The sequence below is a fragment of the Bos mutus genome, chromosome 1, assembly GCF_027580195.1.
Source record: "Bos mutus isolate GX-2022 chromosome 1, NWIPB_WYAK_1.1, whole genome shotgun sequence".
NCBI classification, from domain to species: Eukaryota; Metazoa; Chordata; class Mammalia; order Artiodactyla; family Bovidae; genus Bos; species Bos mutus.
The window spans coordinates 76,786,075-76,807,995 of record NC_091617.1 but is presented as its reverse complement, the minus strand read 5'-3'; positions in this window follow the sequence as shown (position 1 = coordinate 76,807,995).

The window sequence follows — 21,921 nt, the reverse complement described above, 5'->3', positions numbered from 1 at the left end:
TCAGAAAATAATCATTGTACTATTTACTTCACGTGTTGTTGTAAGGATGAAATGAGGCAAGTGTATAAGCCATTTGCCCAATGCCTGGCAAATAGTAGGTACCCAGGCAATAAATCCTAGCTTCCAAGTTGCCTCAGATATTCCAGGTAAAAATGCTTTGTAACTTCCTTGTGCTTGGAAGGCAAGGGCCTCAACATTCCTGGTGAGATTTTCATTCTTTGCAACTTTGCCAAATATGGTGGACAGATAGAGAGAACCATGCTCAATGCTTCTGTTGTGCCCTACTCTTTGTCAGAAATGTCCTTAGCAACATGCAGTTCACTGACTGTGTTTTAGGAAGAAGTGGCTTCTGAAAAGTCCATGCGTTTGTCTCCATTCTACTTTAGGATGCCATTTTTTCTGACTAAATCAAGACAAGGAAGGAGTGAATGGCAAGCCACTGTTGAAAGCTCTTGGGCATATTTCTCTCTTTCACACAGAAGAAGGAAGGTCAGTGTGCTCCTGTTAAGGTCAGGGTGGAGCCAGCAGTCTGTTCTGTCAGGAATTCAGCTGGAGTGGAGAAACCCACCCTTGCCTGAAATTGTTGTCTTCATGCATTTACCCTTAGCAGTGAGTTATTGGTTATACATAATGCCCCACCATGCCCTGGGGAAGGAAGGGCTGCTGCCAAGTCCTCCCTCCAGGACCACATGTGTGACTTCTGGACAGCATATCAGGCTAAGATGTGGGCGGCTGGGTGCGTGGTGAAGAGAAGTAGGTTAAATCTGTCAGCAGCTGTTGCATCAAGAAAATTACAGTTTTCCTATACCCAGACCTTCCAAATTTGGGTTTGCTGAATTGTCTGGGTTTATTTAAATGATCATTCTGCATCTGCAGGTATCCACCTAGGTCTCGGGAGACACCACAACTGCTGTACCAGGGGAAATAGCACTTAGTGAACTTCAGTGACTACCCCAGGAGGAAACGGAAGTCTTCCTCAAAGGGCCTGACTCATGCTTATGCATACTCAGTCATGTCCAACTCTCTGCAACCCCATGGATTATAGCCACCAGGTTCCTCTGTTCATGGAATTTTCCAGGCAAAAATACTGGAGTGGGTTGCCATGCCCTTCTCCAGGGGATCTTCCCAACCCAGGGACCCAGGGATTGAGTGTCTCTTGCATCTCCTGAATTCTCAGGCAGGTTCTTTACCACTAGTGCCAACTGGGAAGCCCCCTAAAGGCCTGAGGGTGATTTTAAAATCCAGGGTATAGTGGGTGGAAAGTGAACTGTGAATTGATCTACAGACAAACAAGGGCAAGGCTGGAACAAAAAAGGACTCTTCTGGAGAAAGGTTTAGCTCCTCAGACCCAGACTCAGAAAGCAAGGGAGGGACTTGACTATTCCCAACGATAAGACTATGAATCCTGATGTCCCAGAGTGATTCTACCAGAAAGGGTTCCCACAGATGAGACAAAGCTGGATCAGAGTGTTTCCTGGAAGGGTGAGGAAGACCTAGCTGCTCCTTGCCAATCTGATCTAGGGTGATATCTCACCTCTTATCCTGCACCCACTCAAAGAGGAAGTATTGAGACTTTCCTAAGGGCAGGAACCAAGAAGCCTCCACTCAAGTAACAAAGCAAAGTAGACAAATCATGAGTTTTGAAATAAGGGGAAAAACCAGGTTTAGGGTTAGGGTTAGGGTTTTCTCAGGAACAAAGGAAACATTGGATGAAATTAATAGTGCCACACTTTTTCTCTGTGTTTTATATGTCCTATTTCATTTGATTCTTACAAAAACCCTTTTGAGTGAGTACATCCATTTCCATTTTACAGATGAGGAAACTGAACCTCAAAGTCTAGTTATTTACTCAAGGTTTCACAGTTAGCAAGTAGAGAATCTTCACTCTGCTGCCTTAAGCAGTTCACAGTTCCTTTGGGATGACAAAGCAAACATGTGTAACTCAGGACTCTAAGAAATTGCAAAGGAGTGAGAAAAGGAGGAGGGGTAATTTAAGTCTTCCTGGAGGAAATCTGAGGTGGATTTTGAAGAGTATGTAAAATTTGGGTCAGTTCAAGAAAGTAGGAACACAGTCCAGACCTTGGAAAAAGAGTAGACAGAGCTCTTTGTGAGAAATCCCTACAGAGGCTGCCTTGATGTGTCTTGGGGAGAAGAGAGACTCCATCACTTCTGCACACACATTAAAAAATTAACTTATTTAATTATTTATGTGCATGAGTAATATTTTAAGTTTGAAACCACTGATCTAAGAATAAACTACAGTCTTTTGTAGAAGGAAGAACAAGCTCAGAGAGGGAAAAATAATTTGCTCCCTCTGTTTGGAAACACCCTGCCATAATTGTAGCCTACATTTTCACATTTTTTTAGGTGACCGCACCAATGTAGTTAAAAAAAAAAAAAAAGGCTAAATCATTCACCTGTGCTTCTGCTAATTATATTACTCTCCATTTATGCTTTTGCATTTCTATTATGATCCAAATTCAGAGAAATTTAGTTATCCTTTTTAATTTTTGAAATATTAGATATGGCTTGTTTTTCTATCTGGGAACTTCTTCTTTTCCCTCAATGTGTTATTCTCTATGTGATCCTTTGTTTATCTCTGAGTTTATCCTTCGTAATTGTAGTTTCTCTGTTCTCTTTCTAGTCATCAGTAAGCTTGCAGCAAAACTTTGATTTTAGACAATTAGCAATGAAAAGAGTCAGAGGAGATGGGAGTAAGGAAGGGGAATGTGAATAGAAATGTCTTCCTGCCAAAATAGAGATTTTGCCAACGGCTTCTGCTTCTTGCTGTTTTTGATGAATCGAACTGATTCATCAACTCATTTAAGATATGAGGACATGAGGGTTTCACTTCTCTCCTATCTAATTTTCACTCCATCTGCACTAATGACAATAATAATAATGTTGTGACCATCTGGAAATCATTTCACATCCACATAATTATCATCTCCTCTGTAAACCAATTTTGTGAACTCAAGTTTCTTCTTCGGGAGAAAATTTCAAGGATGTGCATTGCAGGGAATTTGCTTGCTCTCTTAAAATATTTTAAGGGCTATCAAGGGGAAGGATTAAAATGTTATGTTCAAGAGGTAGGATTAAGAATTTTATTGGGTAGAAATTACAGTGATATATGTTTCACTTTAACATAGAGAAAATAATTCCACTAGAGTCAGTGCTATGTGTAAATGTTGCTGGTTGCCTTCTGAAAAGCTAAGTTCCCTATAAAAGAAAGTGCTGAGGCAAAAGCTGGGTTTTACCTCAAAGGTTATGTAGAAGATTTTGCATTAGAAAAACATTTGATAACATTTCTTATAAGATACTTATCAACCAGATATTCAAGAACTCTGTAGGGGTAGACGTACAGGAAAGGAGAGGAAAGAATGTTTTTACATATCTTTGTTGTCGTTTAGTTGCTAAGTCACATCTGATTCTTTTGCGACCCCATGGACTGTAGCCCACCAGGCTCCCCTGTCCACAAGATTTCCCAGGCAAGAATACTGGAGTGGTTTGCCATTTTCCCTCTCCAGGGGTTTTCCATACCCAGGGATAAAATCCTGCTTTGCTGGCAGATCCTTTACCACTGAGCTACCAAGGAAGCCCTTTACATATCTTCAGTTCAGTTCAGTTCAGTCACTCAGTCGTGTTAGACTCTTTGGGACCCCATGAATCGCAGCATGCCAGGCCTCCCTGTCCATCACCAGCTCCCGGAGTTCACCCAAACTCATGTGAATCAAGTTGGTGATGCCATCCAGCCATCTCATCCTCTGTCATCCCCTTCTCCTCCTGCCCTCAATCCCTCCCAGCATCAAGGTGTTTTCCAATGAGTCAACTCTTCACATGAGGTGGCCAAAGTATTGGAGTTTCAGCCTCAGCATCAGTCCTTCCAATGAACACCCAGGACTGATCTCCTTTAGAATGGACTGGTTGGATCTCCTTGCAGTCCAAGGGACTCTCAAGAGTCTTCTCCAACACCACAGTTCAAAAGAATCAATTCTTTGGTGCTTAGCCTTCTTCACAGTCCAACTCTCACATCCATACATGAAGACTGGAAAAACCATAGCCTTGACTACATGGACCTTTGTTGGCAAAGTAATGTCTCTGCTTTTGAATATGCTATCTAGGTTGGTCATAACTTTCCTTCCAAGGAGTAAACGTCTTTTAATTTCATGGCTGAAGTCACCATCTGCAGTGATTTGGGAGCCCAGAAAAATAAAGTCTGACACTGTTTCCACTGTTTCCCCATCTATTTCCCATGAAGAAGATGCCATGATCTTCATTTTCTGAATGTTGAGCTTTAAGCCAACTTTTTCACTCTCCTCTTTCATTTTCATCAAGAGGCTTTTCAGTTCCTCTTCACTTTCTACCATAAGGGTGGTGTCATCTGCATATCTGAGGTTATTGATATTTCTCCCAGCAATCTTGATTCCACCTTGTGTTTCTTCCAGCCCAGCACTTTTCATGATGTACTCTGCATAGAAGTTAAATAAGCAGGGTGACAATATACAGCCTTGATGTACTCCTTTTCCTATTTGAAACCAGTCTGTTATTCCATGTCTTGCTGCTGCTGCTCTACTGCTAAGTCACCTCAGTCGTGTCTGACTCTGTGCAACCCCATAGACGACAGCCCACCAGGCTCCCCCATCCCTAGGATTCTCTAGGCAAGAACACTGGAGTGAGTTGCCGTTTCCTTCTCCAACGCATGAAAGTGAAAAGTGAAAGGGAAGTTGCTCAGTCGTGTCCGACTCTTAGCGACCCCATGGACTGCAGCCCACCAGGCTCCTCTGTCCATGGGATTTTCCAGGCAAGAGTACTGGAGTCGGGTGCCATTGCCTTCTCCATTCCATGTCTTAGCATCAGTGAAAATATACTTACTACCTTTGAAAGCCCCTGACTTTCACGATAACAAAATTCTAAGCTCAAGAACAGCCCCAACTACATCCTCTCTGAAGAGTTACAGGAAAAAATGCTCAGCATTACCATGCCAGGAGGACTATTTCAGTAATACTGAATAATAGACTTCCTCCTTCCACCTTCCCTGAGGCCTGGAGCTAGTTGGAGGGGCAGGAGAACCAGACTGGCAGAAAGCTGGCTTTGATAATCTGCAGAACTTAACATTGGTTTGTTTGTTTTTCTACCAATATTTTCTCTCATTCCTTATGTGCATGAAGTGAGTGGACAAGAGAGCTATGCTCAACACAGACACTCGGGGACAAAGGCTGATAGAGGCTATATTTTGATTCCTGCTTCCCTGATTGCAGACACAAAGAAGGAAGAACATGGTGAATCATGTCCTGACTCTTTAAACTTCTGTTCAGATTCTGAGATGATAGCAGCGGTGTCTTGCCACTCAGTTTTGTCATCCTCTGCTTTTTTTTTTCCCCCCTAAGGGATTATGAAGCATCCCAGACAGAATATCTTTTATATTGCAAGAGAAATATTATCAAAGAAATCTGTTTTCTTTTGTGACTCAGACCCATAAAACAGCATCAGTCAGAATTTACATGTTCAATTCTCCCAACTCTAGAAATGAGAAACAGTATATTTTCTCCACACATTTTCAGTTATGAATTTTGAATCCTAGAAAGTTAGATCTGGAAGGATCCTTGGCAGTAAGTGTGGAGACTATGGCTTGGTAAGTGTGGAGATTATGGCTCAGCAAGACTGACTGCAGAGGAGCATGAGCACTAGCAGTGGAGACTTTATGACACGGATCATGCTATGCTCTTCCCAGAGCTCATTGTAAAATACCTGTTATCCAAGTTCAGCACTATGGCCATGAAGTGATGGGACCAGATGCCATGATCTTCATTTTCTGAATGTTGAGCTTTAAGCCAACTTTTCACTCTCCTCTTTCATTTTCATCAAGAGGCTTTTCAGTTCCTCTTCACTTTCTACCATAAGGGTGGTGTCATCTGCATATCTGAGGTTATTGATATTTCTCCCAGCAATCTTGATTCCACCTTGTGTTTCTTCCAGCCCAGCACTTTTCATGATGTACTCTGCATAGAAGTTAAATAAGCAGGGTGACAATATACAGCCTTGATGTACTCCTTTTCCTATTTGAAACCAGTCTGTTATTCCATGTCTTGCTGCTGCTGCTCTACTGCTAAGTCACCTCAGTCGTGTCTGACTCTGTGCAACCCCATAGACGACAGCCCACCAGGCTCCCCCATCCCTAGGATTCTCTAGGCAAGAACACTGGAGTGAGTTGCCGTTTCCTTCTCCAACGCATGAAAGTGAAAAGTGAAAGGGAAGTTGCTCAGTCGTGTCCGACTCTTAGCGACCCCATGGACTGCAGCCCACCAGGCTCCTCTGTCCATGGGATTTTCCAGGCAAGAGTACTGGAGTCGGGTGCCATTGCCTTCTCCATTCCATGTCTTAGCATCAGTGAAAATATACTTACTACCTTTGAAAGCCCCTGACTTTCACGATAACAAAATTCTAAGCTCAAGAACAGCCCCAACTACATCCTCTCTGAAGAGTTACAGGAAAAATGCTCAGCATTACCATGCCAGGAGGACTATTTCAGTAATACTGAATAATAGACTTCCTCCTTCCACCTTCCCTGAGGCCTGGAGCTAGTTGGAGGGGCAGGAGAACCAGACTGGCAGAAAGCTGGCTTTGATAATCTGCAGAACTTAACATTGGTTTGTTTGTTTTTCTACCAATATTTTCTCTCATTCCTTATGTGCATGAAGTGAGTGGACAAGAGAGCTATGCTCAACACAGACACTCGGGGACAAAGGCTGATAGAGGCTATATTTTGATTCCTGCTTCCCTGATTGCAGACACAAAGAAGGAAGAACATGGTGAATCATGTCCTGACTCTTTAAACTTCTGTTCAGATTCTGAGATGATAGCAGCGGTGTCTTGCCACTCAGTTTTGTCATCCTCTGCTTTTTTTTTTCCCCCCTAAGGGATTATGAAGCATCCCAGACAGAATATCTTTTATATTGCAAGAGAAATATTATCAAAGAAATCTGTTTTCTTTTGTGACTCAGACCCATAAAACAGCATCAGTCAGAATTTACATGTTCAATTCTCCCAACTCTAGAAATGAGAAACAGTATATTTTCTCCACACATTTTCAGTTATGAATTTTGAATCCTAGAAAGTTAGATCTGGAAGGATCCTTGGCAGTAAGTGTGGAGACTATGGCTTGGTAAGTGTGGAGATTATGGCTCAGCAAGACTGACTGCAGAGGAGCATGAGCACTAGCAGTGGAGACTTTATGACACGGATCATGCTATGCTCTTCCCAGAGCTCATTGTAAAATACCTGTTATCCAAGTTCAGCACTATGGGTAAATGCGATCACAGAATGCATACTTGTTGTTGTTCTGTCGCTAAGTCATGTCCCACTCTTTGTGACCCTATGGACAGCAGCACACCAGACTTCGATTGTCCTTAACTAACTTTGGAGTTTGCTCAAACTCATGTCCATTGAGTCAGTGATGCCACCCAACCATCTCATCCTCTGTTTTTTCTTTCTCCTCCTGCCCTCAATCTTTCCCAGCATCAGGGTCTTCACCAATGAGTCAGCTCTTTGCATCAGGTGGCCAAAGTACTGGAGCTTAAACTTCAGCATCAGTCCTTCCAATGAATATTCAGGGTTGATTTCCATTAGGATGGACTGATCTGACCACTTTGCTTCCCAAAGGATTCTCAAAAATGCATACTCCCTACTGCATAAATGTAAAAAGTAACTGAGATCAGTTGGGCAAGTCACAACTGTACAGAGCTACCTACAGGACCTGTTTTTCAGTTTTTGGTGGTTTTGGCAAGGTAAGTAAAGTACAAGAGGACATCAGACACTTGAGTGGGAAGATTACCATTAAATGTGAAACAAAGATCAGAAAAGAAAAAACAAAAAAGCCAAGGGGAAAGAGCAAGCTAAATAATGCCACAGGGACACTGGGATCAGGTCTTCTGACTGTGCGTGTCAATGGGAGCTGTGGGCAACGGTATTCTGCCATGCGCACACAGGCAGCCTGATTGGAACATTGTCACTGAGCTGAATGACACATGGTAGCATACTTTGCATGTTTATGAGCTATTGTTGATGCTGCCAACTTGATTATAAAGGAGCTTTGTTCCAAAGGCTTTGTTAATTGAGGCATCACTGTAATGTTACAGATGGTTTATAAAAGATGCTGATGAAACTGAAAAGTATAGTATCAAGATGCCTGGTTCATCACCCAGCAAACTCTGCAAATTCCACAGCTGGAATCATATAATTCTGTCTGTGAGGTAAGCACTGTCCGAATGTCTGGGGCCAAAAGTCATTCACATTTTTTGTGTATTTATCCATCCATTCATTCAACAAGTACAACCAACTTATGTTAGACACTCAGCTGCATCCACCAAATGGCAGGAGAGTCTTACACTGGCTTGTAATTAATTTGACCAGATTCCTTTTATGTAAAGACTTTCCTGGTGGCTCAGACAGTAAAGAATCTTCCTGCAATGTGAGAGATCTGGGTTCAATCCCTGGGTCAGGAAGATCTCCTGGAGAAGGGAATGGCAACCCACTCAAGTATTCTTGCCTAGAGAAGTACATGGGCAGAGGACCCAGGTGGGCTACAGCCCACTGGGTTGCAAAGAGTCAGACATGACTGAGTGACTAGCACACACACACTTCTATGCAATCTTTCTGATAGTGATGTTTTCATATCTTGATGCCAGTCTACCTACAGCCTTGTTTCTAAGGTTTATCAGATTAGTGTTATACATATATGGTGACATTTCCTCAATGCCTTTAGATATTATGATTAAAAATTAAATACATAGTGAAGTAAGTGTGGATTGAAGTTCATTATTTTTATTGTACTTATATTTCTAAAGGTATAAGAAATATGTAACAAAAGAAAAAATAGCAGAAATTTATAATATCCTTTAAGTTTTAGTAGCTATTAGGTGTTGTCATCTGTTGTCAATGCAAACACATATATATTTATTGTGTTGTTATGTAATGCCATCACCTTGGCTATTAATGTAGGTTGTAAGGAACTACTTTGGCATTTTAGATAAAGCCTTTATAGATAATCTCGCTAAAATATTTTATTTAAAAATTGCATATTATGAAAAATTTTATTTTCTCTGTAAGTAGATATATGCTCTTTTCTTTTTGATAATGAGATTTATATATTAGATAATATTTTTTTGCCTTGGCTACCTGTAAACAGTTTCAGGTGTAATACTATGCTTTTTCATAGAAACATATCAACTCTTCTGTTTTATATGTTTATTTACTTCATTTTACTTAGTACTGAATTTTTTGTTGTTGTTTTTATTTAGTAAACAAATTTTACAAATGACTTTTTCCCCCTAAGTCATCTCAAAAAATCTAAAACTGAAAATAAATTAAAATGTATAAAGATTATAAAATAATAAACATTAAAAATGTTTACATTTTTAAAGTCATCTAATAAACTTTGGATTTTAGCCATGATAGACTAGTTTTCATTAGCTGCACTGTAGAGCAGCTATAGGTAGGTGGCATAGAACTTAAGCAGAAAGCAGTAGTCTTACTAGGAAGAAGAGCCAGAGATTGGAGTTCATGGCTATCAAAGTGACAAGGATTTAAGGTGAAAAAGCACAGGGAAGAGGAAACCCTACAGATGAACTCCAACCTATAAATTTCACTGGAATGTTGACCAACTCCAATGCTGGGCATGTGCAGGACTAGAAATGCAGAAGAAAAAAAATGCAAAAGAAAACAGTAGCTTGGAGACTATAGACATGGTCAGAAATTTAAACAGCCAAGAAGAGTTGGGAACTTGGAGATTGGGACTCAAACCCCACCAAGAGGGAAGAGCCTTGGTAAATACTCAGGCTTTCAGTTGAGAACCCAGAAAGGAACATGACTAGGAGAAAGCCCTAGGGTTGTGCCTTCAAACTATGTATGGACAAAACTGAAGTAGATCTGACCAAACAAAGTCCAAAACCAGTACTAGCAGGACCGAGGTGATGTGTAGATATTCCATCTGCCTGCCTGAGAAAATTTGACTCCTCTTTGGAGAAAAATAACATCATTCAGTATCTCTAAAATGCTTTACTGAAATAGCTGAAATTAAATTACAAAACAAAGTAAAAACAGAATCAAATGACCAAAATCTTAGAGATAAAAGTAGATAGTTGAAAAAAGCCATAGCATGGTTATCAGATTGGGGCTTATAGCTAGGATTAACATGTAAGAAAATAGATGAAATATTTCAACTTAAAATTTATGAAGTGATTGAATTGCAATTGTAGACCTGTAAAATATTAATACTAAACTAAACTTACAAGTTCAATAGACCAGATTGGTAGCAGATTAGAAGCAAAATAATGGAAGATATTAAACCAAATAACAGTAGAAAATATCCAACTGAAGCACTGAAAGGAGAAAGATGAAAGATACAGTTTTTTAAAAAAAAATATAGCAAATGAAATATAGAAGGAGAACTGATGACAGAGGGAAAGAAGGAGAGGACAAGAGAGAAATAAACATAAGCAACACTGGAAGAGACATTCTAGCTACTTTTCAAAATAAGCAAAAGGAATGAAACCACAGATTCAATAAGCTCTATGAACCTCAAACCAGATAAAGTCAAAGAAGAATATCTTATTTACATAGAAGGAAGCACAAGGCATATAGTACATAAGCTTATTTCAACACTAAGAAGCATTACATAACACCTTGAGACCAGGACATAAGCCTGGCCATAAAAAAATCTGCAGTGATGCCATCGGTAAACCACCATTTCCTTATGGTTGGCTCTAAATGAGAATTCCAGAATTTGTGGAGGGTATAGATCCAGCCTGGCCTATTGTTTGAGGTGTATAAAGTCAAAGAAACCTGAAAAACCATACGCAGGGGTAAGGCATTCATCTGAATAATCTGGACAGAGGCAGAAATCACACTCATAGAACACCATAAATCTATGGGATGGAATTGAGACATCTTCAGATCAGATCAGATCAGTCGCTCAGTCATGTCCGACTCTTTGCGACCCCATGAATCGCAGCACGCCAGGCCTCCGTGTCCATCACCAACTCCCGGAGTTCACTGAGACTCACGTCCATCAAGTCAGTGATGCCATCCAGCCATCTCATCCTCTGTTGTCCCCTTCTTCTCCTGCCTCCAATCCCTCCCAGAATCAGAGTCTTTTCCTATGAGTCAACTCTTAGCATGAGGTGGCCAAAGTACTGGAGTTTCAGCTTTAGCATCATTCCTTCCAAAGAAATCCCAGGGCTGATCTCCTTCAGAATGGACTGGTTGGATCTCCTTGCAGTCCAAGGGACTCTCAAGAGTCTTCTCCAACACCACAGTTCAAAAGCATTAATTCTTCGGCACTCAGCCTTCTTCACAGTCCAACTCTCACATCCATACATGACCACAGGAAAAACCATAGCCTTGACTAGACGAACCTTTGTTGGCAAAGTAATGTCTCTGCTTTTGAACATGCTATTTAGGTTGGTCATAACTTTCCTTCCAAGGAGTAAGCGTCTTTTAATTTCATGGCTGAAGTCACCATCTACAGTGATTTTGGAGCCCAGAAAAATAAAGTCTGACACTGTTTCCACTGTTTCCCCATCTATTTCCCATGAAGTGGTAGGACCGGATGCCATGATCTTCGTTTTCTGAATGTTGAGCTTTAAGCCAACTTTTTCACTCTCCACTTTCACTTTCATCAAGAGGCTTTTGAGTTCCTCTTCACTTTCTGCCATAAGGGTGGTGTCATCTGCATATCTGAGGTTATTCATATTTCTTCCAGCAATCTTGATTCCAGTTTGTGTTTCTTCCAGTCCAGCGTTTCTCATGATGTACTCTGCATATAAATTAAATAAGCAGGGTGACAATATACAGCCTTGACATACTCCTTTTCCTATTTGGAATCAGTCTGTTGTTCCATGTCCAGTTCTAACTGTTGCTTCCTGACCTGCATACAAATTTCTCAAGAGGCAGGTCAGGTGGTCTGGTATTCCCATCTCTTTCAGAATTTTCCACAGTTTATTGTGATCCACACAGTCAAAGGCTTTGGCATAGTCAATAAAGCAGAAATAGATATTTTTCTGGAACTCTCTTGCTTTTTCTATGATCCAGCGGATGTTGGCAATTCAATCTCTGGTTCCTCTGCCTTTTCTAAAACCAGCTTGAACATCAGGAAGTTCACGGTTCACATATTGCTGAAGCCTGGCTTGGAGAATTTTGAGCGTTACTTTAGTAGCGTGACTGAGTCAACTCTTGGGAGACACCAAATAGAAGTCAGATCTTGGAGAGATTATGCAAGGTTAATAGGCATAACTGCTAAGAATTTGTATAAGGTACCATGATTTAGACTACAGCAAAGCAGAAACTGGAGCGTTCAAATAGGTTAACACAGTGCCCAAATGTCCCTCTGATTCCCTCAGCTCCCTGATCCTCTCCCAGCTGTCCAGTCTTCAAATTTGGAACTGACTTCAACATTATATTCACCTTGTGAGATCTCAGTCTCTCTCTCCTCACCTTTATTTCAGTTTTGCATGCATAATTACCTTCCTGATTGGTTTCTATTTTCCTAGTCTTTGTCCTTGGAATTTGCCTCATGTTAACATTTGACAAATTTCCTGCTGCTAGCAGCCACTTCACTGCTTCAACTTTATACTTGTGTCCAACTTGGCCTAAGTATAATCCCCAGGCTTGGATTTCAGACTCTGTGAACTCTCTGGACCCATCAATTTTCATAATTTGCCTGGGCACTGGACTTATACTCTGTGGCCTGATTTCTCAGAGATTCTCTCTGTTCATTTCAATGAGTGTTCATTTCAATCACACTTATTTTGAAATGGGAGTACTCAGAGAAAATCATGAATGAATAATCCTCCTTTCAGAGGTGGAAGAATATGCAAGGTGAATAATAATGAGAAGCCAAAACAGCAAGAGCAAGAGCAGCAGTAACAACATTAGTAACAGTAACATTCAATGAGGCCTGGCAGTTTCTTCCTTACGAGCCGTTTCTAGAGTTGGAGATTAAGGAGTTTACCAAATTCAAGTCATTAATCGGTTCTTTGGTGCTAACCCATGTTTTACAGTTTTGTCAAATGAGTTTCCAGTCTCCAGGGACACAGCAAGGCTCTGCATCTCAGTTTTCTTGGTAGCTGGTTTTGTCACTGTCTGGGTAAAATATTGAACTGTTTACCTAAGTTTGTACTTTCTTTGTTCTTTCTTCTTTTTTGAATGTATTTATTTCCCTCAACAATGCAACTCCTTCACATAATTCATTCACATAAGCTTCCTGGGACTATTGTTGAAACAGGAGTTTTTCCTATTTCACAAATAGGTAAGATCTCATTCCAAAAACACATAACTGAGAAATGGTAGCATGTTGAAGAGATCATCTGGAGTCATAAGACCCTATGTTTGAGAATTAAATTTGTCCTTTGTCCTCGTATTGGAAGAAATGCTGAGAGAACCCAATCCTAAAGTTTGATAATACTTGTTTAATTGAATAAAGGCAAATAACAGCACAGAACTATTGAGGAGGGTGGTGGAACAAGGGAAAAAGGTAATGGGTCTTAATTCTAATTCTACATTTAATTTACATGACTTTGAATAATGCATGTAACCTCTCTAGGCATCAGTATTTTATCTTGTGAAATGAGAAGGCTGACTGGTTTAAAAGTTAACATGTATTAAACACTTACTACACGTCAGATATTATTCTAAGCACTTTCTATTAAAATTATGTAATTATTTACAATAACCCTAGGAGGAATACAGTTATTGTACCCATTTAACAGATAAGAACACCAAATGCATAAATTTTAATCAATTTGCCCAAAGTCTAAGCAGCAGAGCCCAGCAGAGCTGGGCAATTACATATTGGTATTTAATTTTCCTATCAGATTTTGAGGTCACCACAAGTAAATTTTTTAAGATCAGCACATACATATATTCAACTGTCCATTAGGAAACATACATACCATCCTATGCAGCTATCTCTGCTATATAGAGAACCTAACTGAATCTCTAATCAGTGTAACATGTGTTGAATTTTACTGTTCTGTTTCTATTACTTTGTGATTTGAGCTTTGCACTAGAAATGCTGGGTGAAAAGCTTATGCTTCATTTTCTATCTAGAAAGTTGGTGCTTATTTTTGGTCCCAGTGTTGATGTTTCAAACCCTTCTTCAGTTCAGGTTTCATTTTTAGACTTTCAGGGTATTTTTAGACTTTGCTCTTAGATATGAACTTCAGTCTTGTGAGTAGCTAGAATTCGTGCTTTTATGAAAGATCAGGAATTTTTGATGAAATTTCTAAATTGTTTTCCTTTAGCACCCTTGGAAAAGCCACATGCACTAATTTACTTTTTTTCCAGAAATGCCCAGATCTAGCTTCCAGAAATCATTCCCTCACATGCTTCATATGTCTTGTTGGAGTATATTCAGATGTCAAGAACTACTTGTCTAACTGAAGCCTTCTGCTTTGAGACTGCGGTGTATCATCTCAAGCCTTCCTGGGCATCTAAGCTCCTAATTTGCTGCTGCTGCTGCTGCTGCTAAATCGCTTCAGTCGTGTCAGACTCTGTACAACCCCATAGACGGTAGCCCTAATTTGCTGGTTGCTTTTAAAACCATAAATACTTTGTAGCCAAAAGATTCATTCAAAAATTCTGAATTTACCACCATGAGTAAAAGCCTTCATTCTATCAGACGACTCCCCATTTTCAGAATATTGAAAGAGTCATGCGGGGGAGTCTTGAAAAGTAGCTAAGCTTTTTCTCATTCCTGAGTTGTGTTCATGCACACATTATTTAAGTTCAGAGATGAAGATGGCATTGTGATCCAAATTGTGTTATTTTTCTGGGAATTCATGTATCTATTTCCCATAGTCAGTGACAGTCTAGTGGATGATGAATAAATACCTGCTTCCCGGATGGGCAGGGGGAGCTCTGATCTGCAATGTGTGACTTTTGTACTCACCACCATCAACTTCAAGCTACCAATAGGAGTCACTGAACCTGAGGTTGTAAAGAGTTGCCTACAATTCGCTCTTGTGAGGCACTGTGCACTGACTCTGGCACACCCCTGCTATCCTAATAAGTTAAATACTGCTTTCAAATGATGCATGACAGTAATGACTGTGAAGGAGTGGGAATCAATATCAAAAGATGTGGTTTTAAGCCTTGCTCTGCTATTGACTGACTGTGTCACCTAAAAACAACCCTCTAAAATCTCTGTATCTATCCTCTCCATTGAAAAATGAGAACAAAAACAGCTTTCTTGTAGGGTTATTGGGAGGAGTTTGAGTTTCTTGAAATGATAGCACTGAAGATAAAGAAAATAAAATAACTAATTAAAAATTATTTTTGGTGAGAGAGGAAAGCAGTTGTAAGGAAAAAAAAATGTATGTTAACTAGGTTTATGTGATCATCTTGCCATTGAATCATTATGTTGTATACCTGAAATTAATACAATGCTGTATCTCAATTATAGCACACTTTTAAAAATGGTTAAATTTTTTTAAAAAAGGAAAACATTTGTGAACAGGAAGTTACATATGACCATGGGCGTTGGAAGAGTTAGTTGGACAGAGTGTATATAATAAAGTAGAAGAGAATTAATTATAAGAGGAACAATCTCAGACACTCCAGTCCAGACCTTCTGAGATGATCAGAGCATCACGGACATTTTCTTGGTTATTCCAGTGTACCGTTGAAGGGAGAGTTCACAGGCCAAGAAAAGGAGGGAGGAACTCAGAGCAAGCCTGCTGTGAAATCCCTCAGATCTTTTTTACTGGTGGGAGTTGTGAAATGCTTTTTGCATCTATAATTAGAGAATGAAGCGGAACAGATGGCTACAGAGCAATTATAATTAAAGTATAATGCACAGTAAAATCACCTTGTGCAGCCAGTGATGCGTTCATGCCAGAAAATATTAATTCTCTTTGACTGTGCTTTTCAGCCTCTTCTTTGGGCTGCAGGAAATGGCTGTTGCATCATGACACTGATTTCACACACCCTTTTTATACCAGAAGTTCCATTGGCAAATTCTGGATTTCCCTGTATTCAATTATATAGCTATAGAGACTGCTATCTCGTAATGAATACTCTGTAGTGGCACACGCTTCTTTTTAAAGCACAAAGCTAATGTGCTGCCTTAGATATACGTTTCTTAGTTAAGAAATCATTTATATGATTTTCAGCTATACTGTGCATTAGCTATAAAGGATAAACATATGATGCAAAGGGATGGTGTCTCTCTCTTTTTTATTTTCCTGGGGCTCAGTTGCTAGGAATAGAAGAAGCTTGAAAATCAGTTATATAGGAAGACAGGCACACTTGCAAATTCCTAAAATTCTGTGTGTGCATTTCCCTTCTCTTTTGCATAAGCAATAATGCAGTGGTGGAGGGATCATTGGGCTGGAAGCAGATGGCTGTGATGTTAATCCCAATTGGATTTCTAATTCCTGTGTATTCCTTCCAGTCACTCTCCCTCTCTGAGACTTTTCTCACCTATAAACTGAAGAATTTGGACTGCATATCATTACTGGCTTTTCAGGTTCCTTCTTTTTTTTTTCCACTGAGTTTACCGTAAGACACATTTCATCTATAGTAAGTAGATGAAAGGGTCTTCCCTGGTGGCTCAGATGGTAAAGAATCTGCTTGCAATGCAGGAGCATGGGTTCAGTCCTTGAGTCTGGAACATCCCCAGGAGAAGGGAATAACAACCCACTCCAGTATTCTTGCCTGGAGAATTCCATGGACTGAGGAACCTGGCACCCTACAGTCCATGGAATGACAGAGAATCAAATACGACTAACACTTTCCCTTCACTTCACTTTTAAATATACTAATTCTAATTTTTCTGGAGAGAACCATGGTAGGCAGGAGGGTTTCTTCCTTTGAGAGTTTATTTTGTTTTGTTTGCCAAAGGAGGTGAGACATTAGTGGCTCAAACTGATTTTTGCTTTTCTTTCATCAGGAGCCATTGGACACCATGTAAGCAACATGTAGTCACTTTTGGAGATTTTATTCCACCCTAGTTGTTATTGCTTCCAAGGTAAAAGAAACACTGTTTTGAAGTATCAAATTTTGTCCCTCTTTTCTCTAACTTATTTAGATATTTCATGTATATATTTTTTCTCTAAATATTAACCAGTTTTTTGCTATTATAACAAGTGTATAAGACTTACCTTGGAGATACTGTGGATTTAGTTCCAGGCCACTGCCAAAGTTAATGTTTACATGAATCACACAAATATTTTAGATTCCCAGTGCATATAGAAGTTATGCTGACACTATACTGTAGTTTATTAACTGTGCAATAGAACTAAATTTAATAACATAATGTGCCTGCATGCTAAGTCACTTCAGTTGTGTCTGACCATAGATCACGTGGCTCCTCTGTCCATGGGATTCTCTAGGCAAAAATACTGGAGTGGGTTGCCATTTCCTCTTTCAGGGGATCTTCTCTACCCAGGGATCGAACCCATGTCCCTTGTGTCTCCTGCATTGGCAGGTGGGTTCTTTACCACCAGTGCCACCTGGAAAGCAGTGTAAACTACTCTTTTTGCTAAGAAATTCTAACCATCCATCTGAGTCTTCAGCAAGTTACAATCTTTTTGCTGGAGGATGTCTTACCTCAGTGTTGATGGCTGCTGACTGATCAAGTTACTGAAGGTTGGAGTGGCTGTGGTAATTGCTTTAAAAAAGACAACAATGAAGTTTGCTGCATTGATTAACTCTTTTCCATGAACAATTTCTCTGCAGCATGCAATGTTATTTGATAGCATTTTACTTACAGTAGAATTTCTTTCAAAATGGAGTCAATCCTCTCAAATCCTGCTGCTGGTTGGGCCACCTAAGTTGATATAATATTATAAATCCTTTGTTGTCATTTCCACAATCTTCATAGCATCTTCACCAGGAATAATTTCCATCTCAAGGAATACTTTCTTTGCTGATCCATAAGAAATCAACTACTCATCTGTTCAAATTTTATTAAGATATTGTAGAAATTTAGTCACATCTTCAGGTTCCAGTTCTTTTTTTTTTTAACTTTTTTTTTTTTTTATATTGGAGTATAGCCAATTAACTGGAGAAGGAAATGGCAACCCACTCCAGTATTCTTGCCTGGAGTAGCCCATGGACAGAGGAGCCTGGTGAGCTATAGTCCATGGGGTTGCGAAGAGTCAGACATGACTGAGCAACTAACACACATAGCTGATTAACAATGTTGTGTTAGCATCAAGTGGACAGAGAAGGGACCCACAGTCTCCATTTCTAATTCTCATTCTCTTGCCATTTCTACTACATCCTGCAGTTACTTTGAGGGGCTTCAAGAAGTCTTGAGCCCCTCAAAGTCATCCGCATGTGTTGGAATCAGTTTCTTTCAAATGTCTATCAATGTTAATATTTTGACCTTATCTTGTGGGTTACAGATGTCCTTAATGGCATCTACAATTCTGAATATTTTCCAGAAGGTTTTCAATTGATTGCCCAGATTAATCAGAAGAATCCCTATCTATGGCCACTATAGCCTTACAAAATAAATTTCTTAAGTACTAAGATTTAAAAGATTTTAAAGTCTAAATTACTCCTTGAACCAAGGGTTGCAGAATAGATGCTGTGTTAACTAATGTGAAAATAGTATGAATCTCCTTGTATATCTCCATCAGAACCCTAGGCGCTCCAGATGCGTTTTCAGTGAGCAGCAAGATTTTGAAAAGAATCTTTTTTTTTTTTGGAACAGAAGGTCTCAACAGTGGGTTTAAAATATTCAGAAAACCAGGTTGTAAATAGATGTGCTGTCACCCAGGCTTTGTTTTTCCTTTTATAAACACAGGCAGGGTAGATGCAGTACAATTCTCAATGGCCCTAGCATTTTCAGAATGGTAAATAAACACTGGATTCAACATCACATTGCCAGCTGCATTAGCCCCTAACAAGAGAGTCAGCCTGCCCTTTGAAGCTTTGAGCCAGGCATTGACTTTTGTTCTCTAGCTGCAAAAGTCCTAGATGGCATCTTCTAATAGAAGTCTGTTTTGTCTGCATTGAAAAATCTGGTGGTTGGTATAGCCACCTTCACTAATGATCTCAGCCAGATGGTCTGGATAACTTGAAACTTCTGTATTAGCACTTGCTGCTTCACCTTGCAATTTTGTGTAATGAAGGTGATTTCTTTCTTTAAATCTCATCTTCCTCACCTCTCTCAGTCTTCATAAAATTGAAGAGAATTAGGGCCTTGTTCTGGATTAGGCTTTGGCTTAGGAAGTGTTGTGGTTGATTTGATCTTCTATCCATTAAAATATTCTTCAAATCAATAATGAGCCTGTTTCAATTTCTTGTCATTCTTGTGTTCAGTTGAGAACTTTAATTTCCTTCAATAACTTTTTCTTTATATTCCCAACCTGGCTAACTGGTGCAAGAGGACTAGATTTTAGATGATCCTGGCTTTCAACATCTTTCCTCACTAAGCTTAATCATTTCTAAAGTTTGATTTAAATACCATGTTCATGGATCGGAAGAATCAATATAGTGAAAATGAGTATACTACCCAAAGCAATCTATAGATTCAATTCAACGGTATTTTTCACAGAGCTAGAACAAATAATTTCAAAATTTGTATGGAAATACAAAAAACCTTGAATAGCCAAAGCAATCTTGCGAAAGAAGAATGGAACTGGAGGAATCAACCTGCCTGACTTCAGGCTCTACTACAAAGCCACAGTCATCAAGACAGTATGGTACTGGCACAAAGACAGAAATATAGATCAATGGAACAAAATAGAAAGCCCAGAGATAAACCCACGCACCTATGGACACCTTATCTTTGACAAAGGAGGCAAGAATATACAATGGAGAAAAGACAATCTCTTTAACAAGTGGTGCTGGGAAAACTGGTCAACCACTTGTAAAAGAATGAAACTAGAACACTTTTTAACACCATACACAAAAATAAACTCAAAATGGATTAAAGATCTAAACATAAGACCAGAAACTATAAAACTCTTAGAGGAGAACATAGGCAAAACACGCTCTGACATACATCACAGCAGGATCCTCTATGACCCACCTCCCAGAATATTGGAAATAAAATCAAAAATAAACAAATGGGACCTAATTAAACTTAAAAGCTTCTGCACATCAAAGGAAACTCTAAGCAAGGTGAAAAGACAGCCTTCAGAATGGGATAAAATAATAGCAAATGAAGCAACTGACAAACAACTAATCTCAAAAATATACAAGCAACTCCTGTAGCTCAATTCCAGAAAAATAAACGACCCAATCAAAAAATGGGCCAAAGAACTAAATAGACATTTCTCCAAAGAAGACATACAGATAGCTAACAAACACATGAAAAGATGCTCAACATCACTCATTATCAGAGAAATGCAAATCAAAACCACAATGAGATACCATTTCACACCAGTCAGAATGGCTGCGATCCAAAAGTCTACAAGCAATAAATGCTGGAGAGGATGTGGAGAAAAGGGAACCCTCTTACACTGTTGGTGGGAATGCAAACTAGTTACAGCCACTATGGAGAATAGTGTGGAGATTCCTTAAAAAACTGGAAATAGAACTGCCATATGACCCAGCAATCCCACTCCTGGGCATACACACCAAGGAAACCAGAATTGAAAGAGACACATGTACCCCAGTGTTCATCGCAGCCAGGACATGGAAGCAACCTAGATGTCCATCAGCAGATGAATGGAAAAGAAATCTGTGGTACATATACACAATGGAGTATTACTCAGCCATTAAAAACAATACATTTGAATCAGTTCTAATGAGGTGAATGAAACTGGAGCCTATTATACAGAGTGAAGTAAGCCAGAAGGAAAAACACCAATACAGTATACTAATGCATATATATGGAATTTAGAAAGATGGTAACAACAACCCTATATGAGAGACAGGAAAAGAGACACAAATGTATAGAACAGTCTTTTGGACTCTGTGGGAGAGGGAGAGGGGGATGATTTGGGAGAATGGCATTAAAACATGTATAATATCATATAAGAAATGAATCGCCAATCCTGGTTTGATGCAGGATACAGGAAGCTTGGGGCTGGTGCACTGGGATGCCCCAGAGGGATGGTATGGGGAGGGAGGTGGGAGGGGGATTCAGGATGGGGAACATGTGTACACCCGTGGCGGACGCATGTTGATGTATGGCAAAACCAATACAATATTGTAAAGTAAAAAATAATAATAATAAAAAATAAGAAAAGAAACAAAAAAAATGAAGTGAGAGATGTGTGATTCTTTATTTGAAATACAGAGGCCACTGTGGGATTATTAATTTGCATAATCCAATATCATTGTATTACAGGAAATAGGGAGGCCCAGGAAAAAAGAGAGATGGGGGGATGGCCGGTAGATGGAGCAGTCAGAACACACACATTTATTGATTAAGTTCACCATCTTACATGTGTGCCCTGAATGATTACAATAGTAAAGTCAAAGATGACTGATCACAGATCACCATAACAAATGCAATAGCAATGAAAAAAATGAAATATTGTGAGAATTACCAAATGTGACACAAAGACACAAAGTGAGAAGGTGCTGTTGAAAACAATGGTGCCAGTAAACTTGCTCCATGCTGCAAACCTTCAATTCTAAAGTGCAAATAAAGCAAAACACAGCATCACTCACTGTCTCAGGATTTCAGCCCTCACTTGGAAAAGATGTTCTCCTTTTTATTCTCCCATCAGAAAAACTGAACAAAAAGAAACCTGAGACAAAAGAAACAATAAAAAGCCCCTCTTTCTCTTTCTAAGATGAGCCCCAACAGTTAATTTTCCAGCCAAGTCTCTACTGACAATTTATCTTAAATTAAATGACCAGCTACTGATTGAATATATTAATGGAGCACTTGAAAATAATAAGTCTGTTTTCCTTAGCAAAGAATGAGTAGAAAAGACAAACTTATTTTACAGTCATAAG